This window comes from Herpailurus yagouaroundi, unplaced genomic scaffold (assembly GCF_014898765.1).
Source record: "Herpailurus yagouaroundi ecotype Mexico unplaced genomic scaffold, PumYag 162, whole genome shotgun sequence".
NCBI lineage: Eukaryota > Metazoa > Chordata > Mammalia > Carnivora > Felidae > Herpailurus > Herpailurus yagouaroundi.
In genome coordinates this window covers 68,525,521-68,539,638 of record NW_024412403.1, presented here as the reverse complement: position 1 = coordinate 68,539,638, position 14,118 = coordinate 68,525,521, and the positions used below count along the sequence as shown (strand labels likewise).

The 14,118-nt window shown below is 39.1% G+C and overlaps 1 protein-coding gene and 1 pseudogene across 3 annotated transcripts in view; both read right to left on the bottom strand.

Annotated features, from left to right (window-relative positions):
* The window catches only part of CASR (calcium sensing receptor), a 79,708-nt gene that overhangs the window by 50,759 nt on the left and 14,831 nt on the right, over nt 1–14,118 (bottom strand). The window contains exon 1 of one of the 3 annotated variants that reach the window (XM_040484679.1): nt 2,710–3,303. The exons of the other annotated variants lie outside the window; for them this stretch is intronic. The gene's annotated coding sequence lies outside the window, so the exon portion shown is untranslated. Of the gene's footprint in view, nt 1–2,709; nt 3,304–14,118 lie in introns of those variants that run through there. 3 annotated transcript variants of the gene reach the window in all.
* On the bottom strand, nt 9,487–9,951 carry LOC121036318 (60S ribosomal protein L37-like; annotated as a pseudogene).

Genomic DNA, 14,118 nt, shown 5'->3' with positions numbered 1-14,118 from the left:
TTGAAAGATAAGAAAAATATAGTTTCATTCTGTTAATTTTATTTATTTTAAATTTATTTTGAGGGGGGAGGGAGAGAATGCACATGCTTGTGTGTGAACGGGGGAAGGGTGGACAGGGAGAGAGAGAATTCCAGGCAGTCCCCATGCATGAGTGTGGAGACTGATGCGGTGCTTAAATCCATGAAACGTGAGATTGTGACCTGAGCTGAAATCAAGACTCAGATGCTTAACTGACTGAGCCACCCAGGTGCCGCTCATGCTGTTAATTTTCTTACTCTTATTTTTTCTCTCTTCTCCTGGATCTCAAGTTCATGGTGCTGAAAATCCTTGATGTAATACGATTTATTTATTAGTATTTAGCTGTGATTGTCAGGGATACTCATGATGACGAACAGGGATGCTGCTCTATATTTCCCGTGAAAATTTCAGTCTGTGTCACACCGGATTCCCAATAGTTGGAAATCATCAGGACTATCTTACACTTCCCTGGATCAGACTTATTGTCATAACTTGCCAAACTTTCTACATGTTGCTTGGTAGCATTAGCATTGGCTGGGGATTGAGACTGGAAGCAGAGCAAGAAGGAGTAGTCAGATGCAAACAAGCTCTGGGAGGAGGTGCATTGCTGCTCCCTGTGATTGATACCAGAATGGACTATCCTTCTTTTGTCTTGTTTGCCTCGGGATCAGGTATCTCTCCTATTTCTCTTTTTAATAAAAACATTTTTGTTGAGGCATAACTTACATATAATAAAGTTCACAAATCATGAAACTACAACCTGATGAATTCTTACAAATGCACAACATCCATACAAACACCATCCAGATCAAGACATAGAACATTCCCAGCACACCAGAAGACTCCTTCATGCCTTCTCAGAATTATACCCCCAAATTTGATTCTATCACTCTAGATTAGTTTTGCTTATTCTTTAACTTGAGAGCAAGCATGGAGACGCTTATTGCCCTGAAGGTTAATGCATCTTGACGTTGCTATTACTCAGCTGCCCCAGCTGTTACATATGCATGTATGCATATGTACATGCAGATATAGCAGTATGGCAGCACTGGGATGACACTTGTCACAGAATTCTTAATATTTTACTTCATGTGCATAATGTTGTTGACATGGCAGAGAAACAGAGAATGGGAATAGGAAGGCAAGTATGTTTCTAGTGAGGCCGCCCAAAGCCTCACACTCTAGATCAAACCAAGTCTGTAAGGCAGGAACTCCTCTTGTCTAAATCACAAGAAGCTAAACAACATGGAAACTGTAGTATTTGGTATTCTACAGTAGATCTCAGATGTCTGAATTATCCACTAAATGCATTATCAAACTGGTGTGATAGGTGGTACATCTTCATCCCTCTAACTTTTGACTGGTGTCTTTGTCACTCTAACCTTCATGGTTGGCCCAACCCTAACCCAGGGTTTGAACTAGTTCCCACTTTTGGCTCCAGGAAGGCACCGCTTGTACAGACCTAGCTCAACAGATTCCCCCTTCATTTTGGTCTGCTATGACTTTGGTGACCTTAGTCTTGGTGATCCCTGATCCCAGTTACCCTGGTGTCAGTTTTGGTCTCTGATCCCTGATCCATGGTGGCTGTCCCTAATGCCAACAACCTGCTCTTCTGGAGCTTGGACAACTGCAGCCTTATGCTTGTATGGACTCAGGAGATGAACTGAAGATCCTGTTTCTATAGGTGGGTTACATCATGCTGACAACTTCTGCAGCTGAATCAAGCCCTCACTGCTTTTGGGGCCATTTGAATCTTAAATGAAGCTAGTTGGATTTATCTATAAAATGCATCTGTCCACCTCATATCTGTCTACTTCTCCTTGGTTCACACCCCCAGTCCAAGCCATCATTTTCTTTTTTTTTTCTAAGTTTATTTATTTATTTTGAGGGGGGGAGGGGCAGAGAGAGAAGGAGAGAGATCATCCCAGGCAGGCTCCACACTGTCAGCACAGAGCCCAATGTGGGGTTTGATCCCACAACTGTGAGATCATGACCTGAGCTGAAATCAAGAGTTGGACCCTTAACAAACTGAGCCACCCAGATGCCCCCACCCCAAGCCATGATTTTCTATACCTGAATGACAGTCTCCTATCTGGTCTCCCTGTTTTCACTCTTACTCTAAAATAATCAGTTTCCCCCCATTTTTCATATAGCAGTTAATCTTTTAAACACCAAAAGTGATCTGCTTCTTCATCCCCATTTTGTATGACTCTCCCTTTGTTTATTATTTTTAATCACCCTAATTTCTTACCTGTTCCTGCAACACAGCAAGCTCTTTGGCCTTGGTGTTACCTCTACCTGGAATGCTTTTCTCCTGGCTGCCTCCTTCTCATCCTCTGATCTGACCTTAAATGTCACTTCCATAGGTAAGTCTTTCCTGACTACTCTGTCAGAAGTTGCCCTCACCCCATTTGTCTGTTTTTTCTTCATAGCACTTATATCTATAATCACCCACTCTGAAACATGTAATTGTAATTTGCAAATGCAAACATGTGATTGTTTATCTGTTTGCTTATTATCGACTCTCTAGCTCCAAATCTAGATTCTAACTCCTTGAAGGTAAGGACCTGTCTCTCTTGTTCACAGCTGAATCCTCAGGAATTAGCATAGTGTCTAAAATTTTGTAGGGGCTCAGTGCATATTTATGATGAATGAATGAGTAGGTTATTTATACCCCCGCTCCTTTCCTACCTTCTACATCCAGTTCATCATGAGATGCTGTAGATTTTGCTCTTAATTAACTCTTGATTTTTTCCACTTCTTTCCAGCTCCACCACTACCACCCTAGGTGAAGCTGCCATCAACCCTCACGTGGCCTGCTGTAATGGCTTCTCACATTGCACCCCTGCATTCAGTTGGACTCTCCTCCAATCCATTCTTCTCCTTGCAGTGGGAGTGATCTTTGAATACAGAAATTTAGTCATTTCATGTTCTTGCTTAAATCACTTCATTGGCTTCCTTTGCTGTGAAGGTCAAGACCACAGTTCTTATGGTGGTCTGCAAGGCCCTGAGCCCCCAACCTCATTTTCTTCTCTACAACCTTTATTCTCATTATTCCAGATGTGACCATGCTCTGTTTCTTCCAACCGCAAGACCTTTGCATCTGTTTATCCACTGCGAATCTGCTCCTCCCCATTCTTTGCTACACAAGTCCTGTTCATTATTTGGATCTCAGCTCACATGTCATGTACTTAACAAAACTCCCTGAACCCTCCTTTCATCCACACAAGATTGGGTCCACTCGGCTACATAGAATTATACTTCCCCATCATTGCACTTAAAACAAGTTCTAATAGGACACTTATTTCCTATTTGTTAAATTATTTGTTTATGGCTTGTTGCCTTCATAGTAAGCTCTATGGGGATAAGGGTTATGTCTGTTTGGTTCACTGTTATATCTCCAGTGGATAGCATAATGCCTTATATGTAGAAAATACATAAATATATGTTGAATGAATGACTATAAATTAAAAAACAAAATTCCAAATGGTGAAATTAAATCTATAAATTATATATGAGTAACATTAGCTCATTATTGATGAGGCACTCTTTCATCTGCCAAAAGTTGCTGATAGTATATATACTGACATCTTTATAACTTACGGAGTCTATACATTTCAATTTTTGTATTAATAAGAACATCAAAAATACTAGTTAACATTTATTGAGCACTTTTTATGTGCCAGACTGTACTAGTGCCTGAAAGTTAGTCCTCCCAACCACCTATTAGGATGGTACAGTTATTATTGCCATTTTCGTAGATGAGGTAACTATAGTTTCTAATTTTTCTAGCCCTTTTTAATGCATCATGGGAACTCCTAACTGTTCTCAGATTCCCTTATTTTCTGAAATACAGTGTCAAAAAAACCTTTCAGGTAAATATTAAGTTGACCAGATCCTTTTAAAATTCCAAAACAGACACCCCAGACTGAGATCATCACTACCCCCTTCCCCTAGGCTACTGAAAGGGAGAAATGCCAGTGGTGGTGATTCAAACTATGCCCCAGCCATTCCCTTGCCCACACTCCGGTATTGGAAAAATCAGGTAAAATGGTCATGAGGTCAAGGGCAAGGCATCCTTGAAGGGATAAACCTGCAGCCCAAGGAAACTAGAAAGGGAGAGAGTAGTTCTATCCACTTATGCTTTGATGATGTGGCTGTCCATAGAGTGACTGTAGGAGGTGTGCCCATCAAGAAACAAGATTAATTTGACAAACATACTTAAATAACAGTGCCTTACATTTGTATAGGGCTTGACAGTTTACAAAAGTGCTTTCGTGTCTGTGACCTAGTTTGATTCTCATAACAGCTCATGAAAAGTAGACATTATGAACATCCCATTAAGATGAGCAAACAGAGGCTCCTCAAGGGTAAGGACCTGATGGAGGCCCACAGCTCTCAAGGGACACAGTCCTAGCTTAGTTCTGGAGGTTATGGTTCCCAAGGCTTCTGCCATCCCATGCACACATCCTTCAGAGACAGCCCCTCGAGGGCAGCTCTTGTTGGAGTTCAGAGCACATCTGATATGGGTGCCTCTCATAGAGCCAATTTCTGAGCTGTCCAAGAAAACCAATTACACCTGACTTGGCACCAAACTCTTGTCACTCAGCTTAATCATTACCTTATTTGCCAGGTTTAGCTGGCTCTTAGCAACTTTGACCTATTTCCAAAAGTCAAATCCTTCCTCAAAGGTGGACACTTTGTCAAAACTGATGATATTCAAAAGAATGGGATATATAGAGAAATGGCTGGATTATCCACCAAATATTAATGATGGACTTTAAGTGTTTATTTTTTTTTTAATTTTTTTTAACGTTTATTTGTTTTTGAGACAGAGAGACAGAGCATGAATGGGGGAGGGCCAGAGAGAGAGGGAGGCACAGAATCTGAAGCAGGCTCCAGGCTCTGAGCTGTCAGCACAGAGCCTGACGCGGGGCTCGAACTCACAGACCGTGAGATCATGACCTGAGCTGAAGTCGGACGCTTAACCGACTGAGCCACCCAGGCGCCCCTACTTTTAGCTGTTTAAAAGCCTTTTAATTTTTGTTCTTTTCTGCCTTACTTGAAATCTCTATAATAAACTGTGTTTTGCTTTAATATTTATTTATTTTTAATGTTTATTTATTTGTTTTTGACAGAAAGAGAGAGACACCATATGTACATGAGTGGGGGAGGGGCAGAGTGAGAGAGGGAGACAGAGAATGCCAAGCAGGCTTTGCACTGTCAACATAAGCCTGATGCCAGGCTTGAACTCACGAACTGTGAGATCATGACCTAAGCCAAAATCAAGAGTCAGATGCTCAAATGACTGAGCCACCCAGGCCTCCCAGCCATGTTTTGCTTTAATGAGAAACAATAGGAACCGATTTCGTACAGAAAAATGTTGGAAGCAAATATTGCAGAATATTAACAGTAAGTAATTTTGACTTATAGATATCAATGATTGTCACTTGTGTGGGCATGTGTTTTCCTGCACTGAACCCCCCAACAATCTTTTGATCTTTTGAGCAACAGAAGTGTCATCCAATATATGGAAAGCCTTTCAAGGTGCTTTACTTAAAAGGAGACAACACTCATTTGGCTGTGCACACACTGGTGTGTTGATTTAAAATGTATTAGTAAGTAATTTTATGCCTCATCCATAGCCCACCTGTACAGTTGTGCCCTTGGTTCACTCCTTGAGGCAGAAGGCCACAATCATGGCATGGCTCAGCTTTCTCATATGTGTGGGCAAAGACTCTCTTTCCATCTGTTATTCTGAGTAGTGAGGCAGCCATATTTTGGAGAATAGCCAAGGCAATGATAAAACTACTGCTTCCTTTCTTCTACCCTCCCCCTTAGTGGTCCAGAAAACTCTGGTTAATGTCCTTCCAGTGGCACAGATTAGTCTCTTGGTGATGCATTCCACACTCCTGAGGTTAATAAATGACTCTAAAGAAAAGCAAGTAATTTATCATGGGCTTTTGTTGTGACCCTTAATCCAGTCAATGAAAAAATACTGTGCTATGGGTGCTTTCAAATAAGGAATTGGTCTCACTGCCCCATTACCACGTGTCCAGTTAGGGGACATGGCCTTTTCCTTGTTACATTCATTCCAAGAAGTCCTTAGCAGCCAAGAGAGATTTTATTTGGCTAATGTCTCACCATTAGAATCTAGACTGTAAAGCATTCCTGTACAATCTAAGTACAAAGTGAATGACAACTGAATTTACCTGAATAGTAGTATATCTTTCTCTGTAGGGCTAGAGGTGGGACTTCAATGTGTTCTGCCTATGTCATAAGATGATCTTGATGTTCTGGGTCCATTTCCATCCCTCCTACCCAGTCCACTCTCTCCTTGGGATTTTTTAACATTTTGAACTAAGAACAGTAAGGTTGTGTCTGCATCCTCTTGTCTGAGTCATCCAAGTGATAGACTGGAGAACTTGGTTCTCTTCCAGCTCAGAAACTGCCTGTCCATACCCCCTTTTAAGACACCATAAAGCTACAATAGATGTTCTGAGGAAAGAAAGCTTTTTTTTTTTTCCAGAGGCCAGCACAAATTGCAGACTTTAATGAGCAAAATGGGTATTCTCCATTAAAGATTCTCTAAAAAATCTTCAAGTAGATACTGTAGGTAGAAAAAAGACAGCAGAGTCATAAAGTATAAAAAAGACAGCAGAGTCATAAAGTAATTTTCTAAAAGAGCAAATTAAAGAATGTGGCAAATGAAAGATCAGAAGGACAAAGGGATAAGGAAATAGTATACAACAACAACAAAAATGCAAGTACTTCCAAAGGTCACCTTGGAGTTTTCAAAAAGAGAGGATAACACAGGGTCAAGTGTTGAGGAGCTAAATGTGGGTAGACAGTGCACTGATATAGGTCCAGGATAATTGGCAGAATTTGGTCAAGTGGAACAAGCACATGGAAGAAAACAGAAAGATATCTTCACGTGGGGGGCTTGTACCTCTTAGAAACCACAGCTGAAATAGTCAAGAACCAACTTGTGCAAGTCGTCTTAAATTATCTTTGACCTCTTTGCTATGGTTGTCAAATTGGCACATAAAAATGAATGTTGACTTGAGTAATTTAGATAGGTGTTTTTGATACTGGCTTAACAACTATACCCAAATAGTAAGAAAAAAGATAGAAAGGTGTCTATAATGCCTATAGGCAATATATGGGCCCCAGGGTCAGGTGACTACTAAAGCAGTGGTTTGTTAACAAGGACCAGGAGGACCAAGAACACTATCATACCCATCCTTGGCCTAGACTTCTTATGTCATATGATGTCCAGGTATATATATTTCAATCTTAAAGAAAGGGATCCAGATAAGTTAGTTCATGTCTAGAGAAGGCAGACAGGACAATGAAAGCTTGAAAATGAAGCCATGAGGAGGAAACATTTGTGGGAATGAACTGTGATAGTTTGTCAGGAGAAAAGAACTCTTAGTTGGGACATGATTGGAGTCCTCAGGATGCTGAAAGAGGTCTTAGGTTTTTTTCTCAGTGGGACCAAGAATAGGACTGGACAGACAGGCAGAAATTCAAGGGAGCCAGATTTTAACGTGATGTAAAAAAGAATTTCCTATCAAAACTGTACAGCAACGTACTAGGTTTTCAAAAGCATGAGAAAAGTTTCCTGTTACAACAATTAAGACTATGCAACAATGGAAATACAGGCCTCCCAAAGTGAGGGGTAAAAGTATTCAGAAAGAGGCTGGATGACCATGTGTGAGGGAAGTGGAGGGCCGCAGGTGAGTGTGGACGGGTGATCTGCATGTCCCATTGGAAGAATCTACAATTCTAAGAACTATATTGAATTTATACTGTACCTTTCTTTCTGGGAACTTAAAGTACTTTTACTTCTAGCCTCACGAGAGTAGTGAATCACAGAATAATGAAGCAATTTGCTTAAAAACTGTTTGTAGCTAATTTGGGATCAAAACCCTTCATAGGGGTATAATTCTCAATGTTTTCTATACACATACACATATGAAGCTACTTGAGTTTACCTAGAGGCAACGTGCTACATATATCCAAGGCTTTTCAGATTTTATAGGGTAAATATAGGGATACTGATTTATATGTTTTAATAGGTCAATAAATTGAATCAAACAGTCCCAATGACAAACACGTAAAATAAAATAAATGAATGCTGTTACCTAGGTTGACTTCTGGCTAATCACTCTTGCTGTATAGGCCCAACAGGTGAGGACCACCTCTGTGGTTCCTTCCAGCTCTGCTGTATTATACACTAACTATCAAAGCTAGAGACAGCATTAAGACATGATGTCCAGACAGCCGGCCAACTCTTGACAGGAAGTTGGCAGGCAGCAGGCATGAGAGGGGAATGGAGACCTTGCACTCTTCTTATTTTTTAGCAGTTGCCGATTTACACCATAGATGAGTAAAAACCCAGTATCAGAAGCATCCTCTGATCTCATTACTATGTGCAGAGTTAGTCTTTGGTTCTCCCTGGCACCTCTGGTATTGCTTTCCCTCCATTAGGGCGATGGATTCAACTTCTTCCTTAACGTGATTCTCCATGTTCCACCCCTGCCACTTCACTGGCCCTGAGCCCGTGTAAAAGTGTCTGGCAGGGACTGCAGCTCCTGAAAAGATGAACATGACTTTAAGGCTTGTACTCTTGCAGTACCTTCCCTTTTCTTATCTACTTTAAGAATAAACCCAGTTTATCTGCTTAATAGGAAACTTGCATTAAGTTTGTTACTTCCTGGGGCTTGGGCTTCTGATTTGCCCAGCACTTACTGTCTTACTTGGCAGAGGCCCATCTCTGTGGGGAACAGATCTTAGCAAGGAATTGTCACTTAAATGGCCACCCTGTCACTGCCCCCTCCTAAAAGCTATGCAGGTCTCACTGTCATCTTTCCCCTCCATGTCCTTTGTTGGATGCAGATTGAATAATCAGCCCCACCTGATTTATTTGCTTGTTTGTGGACTCCCTTCATACTTTCCCATGAGTTCCTTTCATGTTCTGTCCCAAATCTCCCATTTCCTCCTGTGTTTCCCTCTTTCATTTCTCCCATGCTTGGAGTGGCCATCTGTCATCCTCCAGGGATGGTACTCATGGTTGCAGTCTCCCTCCTTCCTTCTCAGGCACTTTTTTTTTAAAAATATGTATGTATTTATTTTGAGAGAGAGAGAATGAGTGGGGCAGGGGAGAGAGAGAGGGAGACACAGAATCTGAAGCAGGCTCCAGGCTCTGAGCTGTCAGCACAGAGCCTGACACAGGGCTTGAACTCATGAACCGTGAGATCATGTCCTGAGCTGAAGTCAGATAGATGCTCAACCAACTGAGCCACCCAGGCACCCCTCAGGCACTTTAATAATTTTGTTTCCTTGTCTCTGGATTGTCACTGTTGGGATGCTTTAAGGAGCCGGTTAGGGCAGCGTTTCTCTTTTTTCTTTTCTTTTCTTTTTTCTTTTCTTTTCTTTTCTTTTCTTTTCTCTTCTCTTCTCTTCTCTTCTCTTCTCTTTTCTTTTCTTTTCTTTTCTTTTCTTTTTTTAAAACCAGAACATTTATCTTGTGACTAATCATTGAATCCTTCAGATGAACTGGATGCTGCAACAGCCACCCTCTTGGGTTTAGGTGTGTTCCTTCACAGAATCCATGTCCGAATCTGCGGCACACAATTTTTGGGTGCCTCTTTTGACCAGTCCCAGTGGTATTTCGTCTTTTAGCTTTGCCACTCCAGTTATACTTTCTCTTCTGCTTGGCAAGATAGACATATTTGCCACAGGTCAATTTCTGAAGGTGGTAGGACTTAGAGCCACAGCAGCAGCATAATGCGTGCATCTTATTGCAATGCTTTTCAAATGATGACATCCCCTTCATCATATTGTTTCCATGGTGGAGACCAAAAAGAAGACTAGTTTTCAAAGTGTGGTTCTGGGACCAGCAGTATCAGCATCACCTGGGAACTTCTTAGAAATGCAAATTCTCAGTGTGCCTGGGTGGCTCAGTCAGTTAAGTGTCTGACTTCAGCTCAGGTCATGATCTCATAGTTCATGAGTTCAAGCCCTGCATTGGGCTCTGTGCTGACAGCTCAGAGCCTAGAGCCTACTTCAGATTCTGTGTCTCCCTCTCTCTCTGCCCCTCCCTGCTTGCACTCTGTCTCTCTCTCAAAAATAAACAAAACATTTTAAAAAGTTAAAAAAAAAAAAAAAGAAATGCAAATTATCAGTCCCTACCCCAGGGACTCTGAGTCATAAACTCTGGGTTAGGGCCCACCAATGTGTGATTCTGATACCCACTCACTGCATTAGGAGGCGGTTTTGGCTGGGACTCAAAACTACTCAAATCCTGACTTCAAGGTTTTGGAGGAAAATGTATCTACAGAGAATATTAGCTGGGGCTCTGGCCCCAAACCCCAGTGTCAAATTCTAGTGGGCCACATGGAAAATCCTTCTTCTCTACTACACTAGCCTAAGTAATCTAGATCTAAGGCCATATGATTTTGCCTCTTGCTCCAAGGCTAAACTTGAGTTGAGCTCTTTCCAATCAAGCATGAGAAAAGTGTGCTCCAAAATATAAGGCAGCTCAGTCACTAGAGATGCCAAACACTATATGTAATGATGAAATGTTAAAAGCCCTCCTTTCAAAATCAGGAACAAGACAAGAATGCCCCATCATCATTTCTCTTTCACATTTCCCAGAGGTTTTAGACAATTTAGTGATAGGAAGGTATCAAAAGTATAAGGTTTAGAAAAGAAAAATAAAATTATCATTAATTATAGACAAGATAATTTTAGAATCTACACAAAAATAATTAGAATTAATAAGAGAATTTACCAAAGTTTCCAGATATGTAGTAGGTAAAAGTCAATTGCATTTCTATTAATCATCAATAACAGAAATATATACTTTGTAAATAGATACTATTTATAGTAGAAAAAAGTAAGTTTCTCAAGAAGAGAATGAACTAAATATGTATAAGATTTCTTTTTGGAGAGAACTTCACATTACTGAAAGACACTGAAGACAATCTAAATAAATTGATATCTCTGTTCACAGAAGACTCCATATTGTTATCATGTCAATTCTTCCCAAATTGATCTATAGAAACACTACAATTCTAATAAAAATCTCAACAGATATGTGTATGTATACACTTGCCATCAGGTGTGTGTGTGTGTGTGTGTGTGTGTGTGTGTGTGTGTGTGTGTGTGTTGTATGCACACACCTTGACAAACTGCTTCTATAACTTATGTGGATGAACAAAGGCCTAGAATATTCAATATTTCTGAAGAAGAAGAAAATGGAAGGGAGGCTTACCCTATCAGCTGCCAAAACAATATTATGCTGGAATAACTGAGATAGTTGATAATGGCAGGGAAGCCAAATAGTAAAGAGCAGAGAACACAGAAAGAGACTCATGAATACACAGAACCTTGATAATTGACATGGTGTTGTATTGGTGGGAGAAAGAGTGGACTTTGCCTCAACAGTTTTGAGACAGCTGGTTAACCATGTGGGGAAAGTGAATTTGGATCTCTACTCAGATCATGCACAAAAATCAACTGCAATGGTTTGAAGATTTAAAGGTGACAGGCAAAGGACCGGGGGCAGCAGAGTCCCACACCCCCACCTCTATCCCCACCCCTACCCGTACCCCCACTTCACCTGCCGCTACTAAACTCCACTCACTCCCAGTTTCCAGGTCGGCAGATGTACTGTTGAATCTCAACAGCGTTACCTTGAACTTAGGGAATCTTTTGAAACAAAAGCAAATCCTGCCATCATGTTGCAGCCCAATACAATGTGAATTTACTTTAAAAAAAATAAATGTGTTCTTCTCTGCCATTTTTAAGACAAGATTTCCATTAGCAAGGCATTCTATTTCCCATTAATCAAAGTTTATGGTTCACACAAAAAAATTTAGAAGAAAATATAAAATGTCTTATAACCCCAAGTATGGAAAGATTTCTTAAACAAGTTTTAAAAAGCACAAATAATAAAAGGTGACAAATTCAATTACATTAAACTAAGAACTGTTAATGAAAAGATAAAAAAAAAAAATCCTAAAAGGGAAAAGACAGGCTGCAAACAGGAAGGGGATAGTTGTAGCAATGTAACTGAAAAAGGAGTAGTATCTAGACTATACAGCATTCCTATTGAAAGAAAAAATAGAAACCTCCCAATGTCAAAGCAATGGGTAAAAGACATGAACAGGCATTTCAGAGAAATATGAATAGACAAAGAAGCACATATACATTGGTAATCAAGTTAAAACCACAACAATTTGGCAACAACTCAATTATTGGCAAGGATGTGGATAAAGGAGAACTGTCATACACTAATGATGGAAGTTTCAATTGGTAAAATCACTTTGAAGATTCATGTCACATTACGTAGTAAACATGAAGATGTGCATACTCTGAGCCTAGCACTTTTATCCCTAGGTAGAATGCCCTAGAGACTCTTGTATATGTGCCAAGGAATCATGTACAAAACTGTTTATAATAACATTTAAAAAATAACATCAGAAAATTTCAAATACCAATTGCTGATCTACAGGAGAATAGATAAGCTTTGGCACACTCAGAGTGAAATTCTGTACAGCAGTGAAAATGGAACCAGAGCTATAGTCATTAACATGGATTATTTAACAAATACAGTATTTTAAAAAATGCACATTGGAGAATGCAAACAGCATGATTCCATTTGTACAAATACAAAATTCAAAACAATGCAAGTTAAACTATTGTTTAGGGATACAGATGTTTTTGATATAATATAGGCATTTAAAAAAATCACTGTCATTCTTCAAAACCATGCATTAATAGTAACAGAAATTATGGACTGTTTTCCTTATGGAAAAAATTCTAGATAACTTTGTAAACAGAATATTAATAAAACCAATACAAATCCTAATAAAAACATTAGTATAATTACAAGACATATTACATTCTTAATAAGTAAATATGTCTGTAAACATTAGAATTTATCCTATAGAAAAGAGGAAGATAGCTTTTTAGAAGAAGGCTTAAGGAAGGTTGAGGAAGCTGCTTTCGGGCAAAGATCCTAAGCCTGAAAATCAGGAAGAACTGTGTAACAAACACTTCCTATTTAGGTATAAGCACTTCCCAGATAGGGTATAAGTCTAAAAGAAGTCAAGAGAAGAACTTGGGATGGGTAGGTTTTGTGTACAGAAATTCACAGTTTGTGATGCCTTCAGCTGTGTTAGTATACTTTGCAGTTAGCTACTGCTCCTTAGTAGTACAGAACATTTATGTGTGGAGAAAAACGTTATATAAACAATGTAACTTTTGTGTATATTGACACAATTCCCTTACTCATTGTATTAAAGTAACACAAGTTGTAGCATAATGAACTGAACATACATATATTTCATAAAACTATAAAGTAAAGGAATGTGAAATACAAATTTGGCAGTAGTTCATCTCTTTGGAGAAAGGAACAGGATGGGCTTGATTAGAGGCACAGAGGGGTTCCAAAGAATTAATATTCTTAAGCTGATTATGGGTATGCAAGTATCCATTTTATTATTATTCTTTAATATTCATATAATATATATACATTACATATCTCTAGTATGAATATTTCATAATAAGTCAAGCAATGTTTGATATTTTCATTGTAAAATGTTAGGAAAATATAAAATGAAGAATCAAAAATTGAAGTTAGTTATGTAATTTACTAGGAAAAGAAAATAAGTGTTTTTTGTTTTAAAAACAAGAATTGCTACCTGTAAAATATGCTAGCAATGTACAAAAGTATAAAGAAGAAATCAAAAGAAACAAAATTAAAAATCACCCCAAAGTCCATCACCAAGAGATCTTTTGATGACTATATATACACATACATGTATAATTTTACAGAAAGGGGATCATGTCATAAATTCTGGTCTGCAGCCCAGTTTTTTTCATTAAACAATATGTATTTCTTTCCATACATATGTAATAGTCATATTTAATGACTTCATAGTGATTAGTGGTATATCAAACTTACATAACCAAGCATTTACTGCTGGGTATTTAAGACATTTCTTAGTTTCTTTTTGCTATTACAACCAATATTTCAATTAACATATTTTCAAATACTTCTTTAACACTTGTTCAGTTACATTATTA